Raw genomic sequence first — 14,569 nt, 5'->3', positions numbered from 1 at the left:
CAATGAGGACCTACTGTATAGCACAGGGAACTATATTCAATATCTTATAATAACCTATAACGGAAAATAATCCGAAAAAGAATATATATGTGTGTGTATGTATAATAAGCACTTTGCTGTAACAAACACAATGTTGCAAATCAACTATACTTCAATTTACAAAAAAGATCATAAGAAACCGTATTAAGTGCTGGGAAGCTAAAACGCAGTGTGATTAGGTAGAGTTCCTGGTATGCTAGTGCCCGGAGGGCAGGGTTTGTCTGCCATATTCTCTGCCCTCATTCAAAGCCTGATACATCCTAGGTGATCAATAAATATTAATCGAATTCAGTGAATCTACAGAAGAGGGAAATATACTTTGTTTTTTTCCTGGATATATTTTTTTGAAAATCTTCAAACCTAGAGAAAAGTTGCAGGAAGAATACAATAAATATTTGAATATACCTTGTTAACACTTGTATCCACTGTATCTCTCTCTTCATGTATATGATATAGTATATAGAGGTTAAATAAATGTTAACTTTGATTAAAATGGACAAAGGATTTGAATAGATATTTCTCCAAAGAAGATATAAGTATGGCCAATAAGCACATGAAAAGTTGCTCAAGCTTACTGAGCAGATGCAGATCAAAACCACAATGAGCTACCATCCCACACCCACTAAGATGGCTCCTACAAAAACAAACAAACAGATAGAAAATAACAAGTGTTGGCAGAGCTGTGGAGAAATCGGAACCCTTGTGCACTGTTGGTGGGAATGTAAAATGGTACAGTCGCTATGGAAAACAGTATGGAAGTTCCTCAGATACTTAAAAATAGACTTACTATATGACCCAGAAATTCCACTTCTGGATATATACCCAAAAGATTTTTTTCCTTTTTCAGTTTTATTAGGAAGAATTATTACAGTTTGACTGCACATATATACATTATATTGCATGTAAATACATTTATTCAGTATACTGCACTTCTTTTTTAGTTTACATATATGTACTCATCATTGTTCCTAAGAACAGATTAGAGCTTTAGCTTTTTAAACTTACACAGTTATCAAAGGAACAAAGCCAACTACAAAATAAGAATCAACAAAATGCAGTAATCCAATCATAAAGGACAGTCAAATGGGCTTACACATATCAAGAAATCAATCATATAAGTTATAAATAATAAGTAGTTAATTTGTGTCCTTATTATTATTATTAATTTTTTTAAAATTCCTTATATAAATGATGTCATAAGGCATTTTTCTCTTTCCGGCCCACTTCACTCAGAATGATGATCTTCAGGTCCATCCATATTGCTGCAAATGGCATTATTTTATCCCTTTTTATGGCTAAATGGTATTCCATTGTACATATATACCACATCTTCTTTATCCAGTCATCTGTTGATGGACATTTGGGTTGTTTCCATGTCTTAGCTATTGTAAATAGTGCTGCTATGAACATTGGGGTGCATGTGTCTTCTTGAATTGTATTTTTCTCTAGATATATGCCCAGGAGTGGGATTGTTGGATCACCTGGTAACTCTATTTCCAGTTTTTTAAGGAACCTCCATGCTGTTCTCCATAGTGGCTGCACCAAGATACACTCCCACCAATTGTGTAGGAGGGTCCCCTTTTCTCCACAACCTTTCCAGCATCTATCATTTGTAGACTTTTCAGGATGGCCATTCTGGCTGGTGTGAGGTGATATCTCATTGTAATTTTGATCTGCATTTCTCTGACAATTAGCGATGCTGAGAATTTTTTCATGTGCTTATTGGCTATTTGTATGTCTTTACTGGAGAATTGCTTGTTTAGGTCTTCTGTCCATTTTTGGATTGGGTTGCTTATTTCCTTGGTATTAAGATGTATGAGCCGTTTGTATATTTTGGAAATTAGTCCCTTGTCAGTCACATCATTTGCAAATATTTTCTCCCATTCTATAGGTTGTCTTTTTGTTTTGTTGATGGTATCTGTAGCTGTGAAAAAGCTTTTAAGTTTATTTAGATCTCATTTGTTAATTTTTGCTTTTATTTCCATTACTCCAGGAGCTGGTTCAAAAAATATATTGCTGTAATGTATGTCCATGAGTGTTCTTATATCCAAAAGATTTGAAAGCAGAGACTGGGAGAGATAATTGTATACCCAGTTTCATAGCAGCATTATTCCCAAAAATTGAAACCCATTGTGGAAGCAACCCATCAATCAATGAATGGATAAACAAAATGTGGTATATACATGCAATGAGATATTATCAGTCTTAAAAAGGAAGGAATTTCTGACACCTGCTACAACAGGGATGAACTTTGAGGTCATTATGCTAATGGAATAAAACCAGTCAAAAAAGACAAATACTGTGTGATTCTAGTTATATGAGGTACCTAGAGTAGTTAAATTTACACTCAGGATATTTAACATTGGTTTGATCCATTTAACCATATTCAGACTTTCCCAAATGTCTCCTGACGCTTCTCTACTTCAATATCACCTCCTCTGAAAAGTCCTCCAGATTACCCACTGTAAAGCATGTCTGTCTCTGTTACTCTCTGTTTTAGGGATCTGAAATACTTTCTGTAAAGGGCCAGGTTGTAAATATTTTAGGCTTTCTGACCCATACATACATACATCTTGGTAGTTTTTGTTTAGTTGGTTTTTTATGGGGAGAGTAGGTAATTAAATTTATTTATTGATGTTTAGAGGAGGTACTGGGGATTGAACCCAAGACCTAGTGCATGCTAAGCATGCGATCCACCACGGAGCTATACTCTCCCTCCTTTTGCTATTGTAACAGAACACCAGCCACAGACAATATGGAAATGAATAGAGGTGGCTATGTTCCAATTAAACTTTATTCATAGAGACTGGAATTTGAAATACGTATAATTTTCACTTGTCACAAAATACTCTCTTCTTTAGAATTTTTTTCAACCATACAGAGACATGAAAACCATTTTTAGCTTGGGAGTCATGGTTTGCCATTAACTCTAACTCATTATCCTGTTTGCTTCTGCCATAGAACTAATCACAATTTATAAATTTTTTTTTGTCTTTCTCTGATTTTATCCCATAACCCCCTTGAGGCCAGGAATCATGTGTATTTTGTTCACCAGTTTGTCCTGAAATTCTCGGAGGGAACCTGACATACAAAAGATGTTCAATAAATATTTTTTAAATGACAAAAAGTCAGTTTCCCTTTCTGAGCCTGTTTTCCCCTCTGTAAAATAAGGATAATAATATTCCTACCTTATTCTGAGGGTGAAATGGTGTAAACCAATGTCCAACAAGTAAGCCACTGGTCACGTGTAGCTGTTGAGTACCTGAAGTGTGGTGTGACTAAGAAACTGAACTTTAAGTTTTATTTAATTGTAATTGATTTAAACTTAGATTTTTAAAATAATGAAGCCTCGACTCAGCTGCTGGAAACTCTTTAAACATGTTTGGAACAACTTAAGTCTGTGACTCTACCTCTACAACTGTGAATGTTTTGAAATCTGAATAGAGATCAGGTGTTTTTAACGAAAATTTAGTGATGGAATAGACATGTGCTGTCCTGAGGACATTTTGAAGGCTTAGTACAATAAAAGGTGAAATATCGCGATAATTTTTATATTGGTTGCATTTTGAAGTGATTAATAGTTTGGCTGTATTGAGTTAAATGAAATATACTATAATTAATGTCACCTGTTTCTTCTTAGCTTTTTAAAGTGACTAGTCGTTCAAGGTTACACGTGGAGCTCGAATTATATTTAAATTGGCCATCGCTGGTCTAGCACGTAGACGGTGCCTAATACATATCATTTGAATTGAATTAGGTGTTATTAAACTAATCAGGGGTTAACAGGGGAGAATCACTCAAGTTGTAATGGGGTAATTAGACCACAAGGGGCGCTCACTCCCGAGTGAAATTCTCTCTCCCACCTACGAAATCTTCCCTCTTGGCTTTCCACTGCCTTTTCCTAGCTTTCCTAGAATCAGTCATTTGTAATAGTAGCTAATGCGGTGCAGACCACACTTTGAGATATGAACTGAATGTAAACTTGCCCATCCTTTCCTCTTCCCCCATTACTAAGCCTCAATTTGCTTTTAAGAGAAGTTGTCAGAATGGAATGGAAAAACAAAGGTGGGAAAACAAAGGCTGCAAATTCCTCAGCTTCTAAGCCCCAGCGCCTCAGGTCCAGCTGTGAGGCAGGCAGAATCAGGGAGCAGAACCTGTTTTGTTTCTCTCACGATGGAGCCACGCTAAAGTGTCATTGGCTAAAACTTCATTAACTTAATTATCTGCAAGTTTCACAACCTGACAATTCCACTGGCTTTGGTGAAAGGGGTTAAGGAAATTCTCACACTCACTGACCCAGGGCAAAGATACTCATCCCAGGGTTGTTGATAGTGGGGGTGGTGGTGGTTAAAGGCCAGCTAGTGACCATCACTGGGGAGAAGGGGGTGCCCCCCACATTCCCTGGAGGTGTCCAGAATGGAGGATTCTGCAGGTGGGAAGCAATAGGCTATTCACTCAGCAAGAATGCATCTGAGTGAAAATAGGAAGAAAAAGTGCAACCTACCACTCAATACCGTTGATATAAATTTAAAATTCATACATCTCAAACAAAAAATACACAATGTGTGAGAACACCTCCAAACAAAAGGACACACTATAAATACGACAGAATGCTGGCTCTGGTAGGGAAGGAAAAGAGAGCAGGTGGTGAGGGCAAAATGGAGTAAATGAAAAATAAAAGTAACACTGGCTTCTGTGGGAACCAGGTGGTAAAGGGTACCTCTGGGGTCAGGCTACTTGTGTTTGAATTAATTAATTAACAATTAAGCTCTGCCGATTAATTGTTGGGTGACCTCAGTGAAATTAGGTAATTTCTCTGTGCCTCAGCTGCATCCATACAATAGGATAACAAGAGTCCCTACATTACAGGGTTGTCCCAAGGACAAAATAACGTAAAACATATAAAGAGTTTAGAATAGTACACAGCACGTGCTATCTAAGTGCAGGCTATTTTAAAATAAGTTTTATAAATAGAAGATTACTTAATCTTCTGCTCTTGAGGTTATTAAAAATGCAAGGGAAAAGGAAGGCCTTCTGAGCTGGAGAAAGGAGATATAAGAAAAGGAGAAAACAAAAGATTTGGATGTGAACTTGGGGCCTTCTGAATCTGGCAGGGGTGAGAGGACATGAAAGATACATCCCTGTATTAGTCAGGGTGCACTGGATAATCCTGCTGTAACAAACAGCCCCACTATTTCCATGGCATAAGACAACAAACGTATTTTTCCCTTGTGTCATTATGGTTGGCTGCTCAGGACTCTGGCAGAGGGGAAAAAGGAAAACCCACAGTTGTTCTTAAATGCTTCCACACTCAAATGACACCTGCTAGGTGGCCAAACTGAGTCACATGGCCAGACCATACTTCACAAGAGTGAGAAAGAGTTATTTTTCATGGGACCAGAAAGATTAAGAGTTGAAATATTTGTGAGCAGCTTGAAGGACTGGCTCAAAGTTCTCTTTCAGCTTAGGGACCCGAGAGCTGAGAAAACTCATCCTGAAAGTCTACGGCTGGCTCAGAGAGAAGATAAACTTTATTAAGAAAGAAGAGTTCTCTCATGCCATCATGGTGGGGTAGTGTAATAGTCACCTATTGCTGCATAACAATGTACCCCAAAACACAGCACCTAAACACATCAATAAGCATATGTTACCTTGCAGTTTCTGTGGGCTAGCTATAGGGAAGTGGCTTAGCTGGAAAGTTCTGGCTCAGAGTCTCATGATGTCAGTCCAGGCTGCAGTCATCCAAAGGCAAGACTGGAGCTGGAGTATCTACTTCCAAGATGGTTCACTGGCAAGCTGGCACTGGCTCTTGGCAGAAAGCCTCAAGTCCTTGCTAGGAGGGTCACCTGACAGGTTTCTCAAAGGCCCACAATATATAGCAGCTGGCTTCCCCTGGGGTGAACATTCCAAGAGAAAGCCAGAAGGAAGGAGCCGTGTCTTTCGTGACCTAGCCTCTGAAGTCACATACCATTCCTTCCATCATATTCCCTCTTTTAGTCGCAAGCCATTGAGTTTGGCTCACACCTGAGGGAAGGGGAGTTAGCCTCCACCTTTGGAAGGGAGGAGGGTCAAAGGATTTGTGGATATTTTCTAAAACCACTGCTGGTAGCCATATGGTGGAATGGTGGGGTGGCCATCAGAAGTCTCCATAAATGTCCTATAGGCTCAGGGCGCTATGAGAAATATGGTGGACACTGCTAGTTGCCATCAAAATCTGATCTCGTTTGAGCAGGCTCTAAATGCCACACACCTTCCAGCTCCTCATATGTGTTAATTCAAGTAGTTTTCACGACAACCACACAAGCTCGTCGAAAATACCTTACACTCATTGAATCAGGCACTGTCCTATGTGCTTTCCAGGTATCTGCTCATTTAATCTCACAACTACTCAATGAGACAGATACTGTTTTGCCCCACCATGGATAAATGAGGAAACTGTGCACCAGAGAGGTTAAGGAACTATTCTAAGATGGCACAGCTAGTTAGTTGGGAGGCTGGGATTTAAACCTGGCAGTCTGCCTCGAAGGTCCAGGCTCTTGAACACAACACTATGCTTTAATCAATTAATTATCTGGAGGGAGGTAATTAGGTTTACTTACTTATTTATGTTTTTGATGTGTACTGGGGATTGAACTGAGGACCTCCTGCATGCTAGGCATGCATTCTACCACTGAGCTATGCCCTCCCCTAACACTATGTTTTAAAGAAAAGGCTTTATGCTGTATGCACACGTTGTGACTGTCAAAAGTTGTGCCCGCCCCTCGACTATTTTCAGATTTTACTGTGCTCCATGGACCTTGTAAAGTAATTGACATAAAACAGTGTATTGCCTGAACCAAGGCAGGACTTCGCATATTTAATGAACACACCGACTTTTTAAAAATCCCCATTTGACAGATGGGAAAACTGAGGCTTAGCAGAGTCCAGCCACTTGCGCTGGGTTGCAAAGGAACGCAGAGACAGAAGCGGGAGTGGGGGCGTGGCAGCCAGGAGGGGGGTCACACCATGAACGCTGTTGGACAACCATAATGGTCCGGGTTTGGTGTTGGCGTGAGGCAGGCGGAAAAGAATGCCAAGAAAACGGTTGGAGGGATTTGGCTTTGAGCCCAGTGGAGGAGGTGGTGGAATTCCAGGAGGCGGGGCCAGCGCCGGCCTGGGGGTGCGGGACGGGGATGCTTTCCCACAGTCCGCTGCCCGTGCCCAGCCCCGTCCCGGTCCAAACTGCGTGGCTGCAAACAGTGGCCTGTTCTCCTGTACTGCCGTGGGAGGATAAATTGTCCCAAGCTCTTTGGAAAACTCTTTGGTAAGATCTACGAGGGCTGGCCATGTGCATGTCCCCCTTCCTCAGTGTATCCCCGTGAGAAATGGGTGCACGCGACCGCCCGGGGACACGGACATGAATGCCCACAGCCCTGCTCTTCAGAATGACCCCAAGCCAGAAACAACCCAAATGTCCAGCCACCGGCAACTCACTAGATAAACCCGCTGGGTTTTTGGTAGATTAGTACAACTGCATGCCTGTTTCACGTTGTTTCATTGAAAACTAGTGTTTTCCTTCTTGTCTAGTAACTTGGTGTAAAAGTCGTGTGCTGCAGCTTTAGGATTTTTTTCAAAATTTTTTGATCTTTGACTTCTTTTTTAATTTAAAATTTATTATTATTATTTTTTTCATTGACATTGTCTTTATGAAATACTTTAAATATTCTTAAATGATGAATCTTGTTAATGTCACTGGGTGGCCAGATTGCCAACACTTGCAGTTTCTTTGTATTCTGTTGCTTGAGGAGACATTTGTCCAGGTGCAAGGACTGCAGCAAAGGGTCTCAGGTCCCAGGTCCCAGCCTGTCTCACCTGGACCAATACTGTCCCTCCCCTTCACATCACCTACATGGACACACACTTCCTGTCTTCGCACTGCCTAATGTCATGGGTCAGTTGGTTCTGCGACATCAACACCCTTCTGATGCAAACAGAGCTCTGTACCACTTACGCAGTAGCAAGAATGCAAGATTGGACCTTTCAATCCCTGGAACACAACTTTTTAAGTTCACAGTTGCAGGAATGTGGGGCGTTTTCACATTGGTCACTGGCCAATGCAATTATCATTGTGAGTAGTATATTTTGCATGTATGACTTAATAAATCCTTGAATCCTCAAAAAACAAAAACCTGCTCTGGCCCATTCACCTGATGGAATTCCACACAGCACTGGATGAATGATCTCCAGATATGCACATTGTCTCGGATGCATTTCTCACACATGACGTTAAGCAGAAGAAACCACATGCAAAAGAATATGTGATCTCCCATTTCATTGACAGAAAGCTCAAAACGGGCCAAATGCTTGAATGATTAATGGATGATTAACGGATGAGATTAAGTCTGCAGCACAGTGGCATTAAGGATATTTACACTGCTGTGCAGCCATCACCACCATCATCTCCAGAATATTTTTAACCTTGCAAAACTGAAACCCAGTCCTCATTAAAGACTAACTCCATTTTCCCCCTCCCCTCAACCCCTGGCATCCAATATTCTACTTTCAGTCTCTATGAATTGAATGACTCTAAGTACCTCATGTAAGTGAAATTGTGCCGTGTTTGCGTTTCTGGGACTGGCTCATTTCACTGAGCATCAAGTCTTCAAGGTTCATCCATGTTGCAGAATTTCCTTCTTTCTTAAGGCTGATGCATATTCCATTGGATGGATAGACCGCATTTTGTGTACCCCGCCGTCTGTCGATGGACATGTGAGTTGCTTTTATGTGATGTGATAACATTTCACATTAAAAAAAAGCTTTATAAAAAATAATATGCAATAAAAAAGAAAAGGAATACGTATATAGATGTATAACTGAATCACTATGCTGGACACCAGACACTAAGACAACATTGCAAATCAATTATACTTCGATTTAGAAGATAAATAAATAAAATATTTACCAAAAAAGAAAAAAAATAGAAAATCTTCAAAAAGAATATGCGGTGCTATTTGCTGAATAAATAGCGTGCACACACATGCACGTGCACATACACACACACCCTGGCCTGGGCCTGGGTACTTCTCCCCTAGTTTAGTGACTCTCACGCCCACAGGGTGGGGAACCGTCACACCCACAAGCGCCAGGCTCCAAATACTGTCACACCCACCAGACAGCTTCCTCCCAACCCTCCGCAAACAGCTGCACCACCGCCTCCTCTCCCAGCCTGGGGCTGTCCACCCTCCTGCAACCCCAGCTGCCCTTCCTGTTCTTCAAACTCGATGCCTCACTCTGTTTTTCTCTCTTTTTGTCTTTCCCTCTGTCTAGGTCTCTGTCCCACATCTCTGGGTCTCGACATTTCTGTGTGTCTCTTCTTTCTTGGCTTGCTTTTCCATTTCCTTCCTTCCTGCCGGCCTTCTTTTGATCTCTGTTTGGGGAACCACGTACTCGCTGTGTGACCTTGGGCAAGAGTCTTCACCTTTCTGTGCCTCAGTTTCTTATCTGTACTATGGCTTGTGCAGGACAGATATGAAGCCGAAGGAAGTTACTACCTGTTCCCTGGGGCATCTGGTATACAGCTGGTACTCAATCAAGACCACAGCCAACATGGTGACTCTGCACCAAGCCCTGGGCTAAGCTTTAAGCCATAATGACTCATTTGCCCCTCACAGCATCCAGTTTACAGATAAGAAGACTGAGGTTTCCAGGCTCGTTGAATTGCCCAAAATCAAACAGCGAGTAAGTGGTAGGGCCAGAGTTTGAACCCAGGTCACCTGGCCCCACCCCTCGCCCTGTGCTATGAGATCTCTGTAATATTAACAGTTATGTTTATCAATGAGCATCAGAAGTTTCCAACTGAGGCACTACTGACATTTGGTTCTGGATGATTCTTCCCTTGGGGGCCATCGTGTGCATTGTTAGATGTTCAGCTGCATCTCTGGCCTCCACCCACAAGATGTAAGTACCCTCACCCCCATGTGTGACATCAACAGCTGTCTCGATATTGCCAGATGCCCCCACTGGAAACCACTGAATAAACATTAGGCAGGAGAGTCCAGTGATCTAGCCATGGGCTAGTGAGGACTTTAGAAGTAAAACTCCGGGGTTGCAAAAGACACCATCCAGAAAGTGAAAAGATGACCCACAGGATGCAAGAACACATTTGCAAATCGCAGATCTGATACGTGACTTATATCCAGGATACGTAAAGGACTCTGACAATTTGACAATTAAAAATAACTAAAATAACCCAATTAAGAAATGGGTGAAGAACATGAATAATCATTTTTCCAAAGAAGAGGTACAAAGGACCAATAACCACCTGGAAAGATGCTGAACGCTATTAGTCATCAGGGAAACACAGGCCAAAACCACAAGGAGATACCACCTTCCACCCACCAGGGTGGCTACATTGAAAAGTCGGGTGATGGTAAGTTTTGGCCAGGGTGTGGAGAAACTGGAAACTTCATGCACCACTGTTAGGAATGTAAAATGACACAGCTTCTCTGGAAAACAATCTGGAATTCCTCAAAAAGTTAAACATGGAGTTACCATATGACCCAGCAATTCCACTCCTTGGTAAATATCCAAAAGATTAGAAAGCAGAAGTCCACAAAAAAAAACATGTACCTGAATGTTCAGAGAAGGACTATTCACAATTAATGAAAAGTGGAAAGAGCTGAAATGCATGTCCACTGATGAATGGATAAAGAAAGTGTGATCTATTCAGTCACTGGAATATTACTCAGCCATGAAAAAGGAGCGAAGCACTGACACCTGCTACAGTGTGGATGAATCTTCAAAACTTTATGCTAAGTAAAAGAAGCCAGACACAAAAGACTATGTATTATAGGATTCCATTTATAGGAAATGTCTAGAATAGGCAAATCCACAGAGACAGAAAGTGGATGAGTGGTTGCCAGGGGCTGGGGGGTTGGGAGGGATTGCTAATGGGTGCAGGGTTTCTTTTTGAGATGATGTAGATGTTCTTGAACAAGACAGTGGTGCTGACCACATAATCCTATGAATGTACTAAAAGCTGCTGAATTGCCCTTGTTAAAATGGTGAATTTGGAGTTGGAGGGAGGGATAAATTAGGAGTTTGGGATTAACACTCTACTATATATATAACAGATAAACAATAAGGACCTATTGTATAGCACAGGGAGCTATATTCTGTATCTTATAATAACCTATAATGGAAAAGAATCTGAAAAATAATATATATGTATATGTATAACTGAATCATTTTGCTGTACACCTGAAACTAACACAACATTGTAAATCAACTTTATGTCAGTTTAAAAAATGGTGAATTTCATGGTATGTAAATTATATCTAAAAAAGTTTAAAATTAAAAGCGAGAGAGGGAGACTCTGAGGCGTAGAGTCAGAATCCCAGGCTGGCCCCCATGAGCTGTGTGGCCAGGAAGATAGTTCCCTCCCTGAGCCTCAGTATTCTTATCTGTGAAATGAAGAAGCATTAGTATCTCTATGATACTTTTGCTCTGAGGGGCAAATGGGATGATGAATTTAAAGTCCTTGGCACATAGACATTGTCCCATAAATGTGAGTTAAAAGCAGCAGGAGAGAGGTATCCCACTGATTCACTCAGACATTCTGATTGGGAACAACTCCGCCCCCATCCTCTCTCCTTGGTCCCGGCCCCAGCCCTCTCCCTGGCCTCCCTGCCTCCAGTCTCCCCATCCAGCCCATTCCCTCCAGGGCCCCAGAGCTGATTTGCCCCCTGCTTTGCTCAAAGCCCTCCCATGTCTCCCCAGTGCCCCCAGGACAGAGCTCAGCCCAGCATTGGAGATACTTGGCATCACCTTTGCTTGTCGGCCTCCTGCCTGTATCACCTTTACTGTGCAGACATGGGCACTCAGGGTAGCCTGAATCACACCTCCAGACCCTTGTGCAGGCAGGTCCCTGTGACCAGAATGCCCTCCCAGTACACTGCCCAGTGGACTCAACTCCACGCCCAAGTCACAGCCTGGCACATGCCCTTTGGCCGGCAACAACCATTCCAGGAATTCAGTCTTCAGATAAAACTCACACATGAGCTCAAAGAACTAAGTGCACGAATATTCACTGCAGCACTGCAGAATCCTAGAAGATTAGAGGGGAAATAACCTAAACGTTCATCAGGTGGGGACTGTCAGGTAAGCCCCAGGAGGAGGCTGTAAAATCAACAAATGTGATAGATGCACACAGTTATGAGATAGGTTCCTAAGGGAAAAACACAGGGTGTAAAACCAAGTGTACACTGAGCTCTGCCCCTCCCTCGCTTGCTGTGTGAGCTTGGGAAAATTACCATACCTCTTTGAACCTCCACTTCCTCATCTATAAAGTGGGATATTCATAATCGTACTGGTTGAGGTGAAGACTATATAATAAAACATGTTGGGGGAACCATATATATACAAGTATCCCAAAAATGTGAGATTTTAATTTTAGGGCAGAGATCGGCAAACTTTTTGTATAAAGGGCCAGTTTGTAAATATTTTTGGACTTTGCAGACCATATGGTCTTGATTTTTCGTTTGTTTGTTGTTTTTTTGGGGGGGTAATTAGGTGTATTCATTATTATTATTATTTATATTTAATGGAGGTACTGGTGATCGAGCCCAGGACCTTGTGTATGCTAAGGATGTGCTCTACCACTGAGCTCTACCCTTCCCCATTCTGTTGCATGGTCTTATGTCCCCAAAAGAAGAAAACAAAGTGGGAAAGGAGATTGAGAGTGAAGGGGGGTGTTGATCATTTTCATGGTTCTGCCAAGGGAGGCCTCACTGATGAAGGTGAAGTCTGGATGGAGATGAGGGAGTGAATCATGGGGGTATCTCAAGGAAAAGTCTTCTGGGCAGAGGGAGCAGCAAGTGCAAATGCCCTGGGGTGCAAACATGCCTGGCATTTTCAAGGAATGGCAAAGTGTGATAGCAACTGAGTGCATTGGGGAAAGAGTTGAAGATCCCAGGCAGGGTCAAAGGGGAGATGGGGTGGGTCACACAGGTTTTATAGGCCTTAGGGTAAGCATGCTTCTTTTACTCTGAGCCAGGGAAGGGCCAGGGGAAAGGTCTTAGTCTGCTCAGGCTGTCATAAAAAAAAAAAAAAACAAACCCACAAACTGGGTGGCTCAAACGACAGGAATTTTATTTCTCAAAGTCTGGAGGCTGGGAAGTCCAAGATCAAGGTGTCAGCAGATACCTCCCCCAGTGAGAGCTGTCTGCATGGCTTGCAGATGGTGGCTTCTCCCTCCGTCTTTGGTAGAAAGAACATGATTTCTGGTCTCTCTTCATCTCCTTACAGGGGCACTAATCCCATCCTGGGGGTCCAGCCTCATGACCTCAGCTAAACCTAACTCTCTCCAAAGATAATACTGTCATGCCGGGGGTTAGGGCTTCAACTGATGCATTCTGGAGGGACAATTTCTGTCCATGTTGAGAGAATTTGGGGCAGAGGAGGGGTGAGATATGACTGCAGTTTTAACAGGATCTTTCTGGCTGCCAGGCAGCGGACAGGCTGTGGATGGAAGCAGGGAGCCCAGCAAGAAGGCAATAGATGAATCAGGAGATAACGGTGGGACAGACCAGGGGGTGGCAGGTGGGTAATAGGGAATGGTGGAATCCAGAATATATTTTGAAGATAAAGACTATGGAATCTGTTGACAGGTTGGATATGAGATGAGAGAGAAAGCAAGAAATCCAGGGTGACTCCAAGGGGTTTTGACCTGGAAGGATCCAACTGCCTTCCCCTGAGACCGGGAGGTGGAGAGGAGCTGGCCTGGGGATAATGTGATGGGTTGAATAATGACTCCCTCAAAGATGGCCAGGTCCTAATCTCCAGAACCAGTGAGTCTGTGACCTAACAGGGTAAAAGGGACTTTGCAGAGGTGATTAAATGAAAGACCATGAAGTGGGGAAATGCTGTTGAATGATCCTACTGGACCCAAGGTCAACACAAGCATTCTTTTAAGACGGAGCAGAAAGACCAAAGACAGTAGGAGAGGTGACAATGGAAGCAGAGGTTGGAAGGGACCACAAGCCAAAGGATGCGGGTGGTCTCTAGAAGCTGGAAAGGGCCAGGAAACAGATTGTCCCCTCAGAACTTCTGGAGGGAGCCAGCCCTGCCCAAGCTTTGGTTTTAGCCCAGTGAGACTGTTAACAGACTCCTGGCCTCCAGAACTGTAAGAGAAGAAATTTGCTGTGCGAAGCTTTGAAGTTTGTGGTAATGAAGACAGAGGGGGAGAGGTGAGGCGTTCATTTTGGAACCAGGATGAAATGTCTGTTTGACACCATACGGAAATGTCGGGTGAACAGGTGGGTAAATGAGTCTGGGGTTTAGAGGCGAGGTCTTGTTGCAAAGAAATGAATGGATGAAGTCACCATGGTCACAGAGTGGTCGACAGCTCCCTGACAGCTCTCCCCACCTGCCCTCTGCTCCCCTCAGTCCATTCTTCAGTCTTTGTCATAGAGACCTTTCTAGTGCAAAGTCCCATCCCACCCTCCCTGCTTAAAGCGTCCAGAGGTTTCCTTTGCACTCAGGATAAAGTCCG

This window comes from Vicugna pacos, chromosome 9 (assembly GCF_048564905.1).
Source record: "Vicugna pacos chromosome 9, VicPac4, whole genome shotgun sequence".
In the NCBI taxonomy this organism is placed as follows: Eukaryota; Metazoa; Chordata; class Mammalia; order Artiodactyla; family Camelidae; genus Vicugna; species Vicugna pacos.
The sequence above is the reverse complement of the archived record's forward strand: the minus strand, read 5'-3'. Positions refer to the sequence as shown.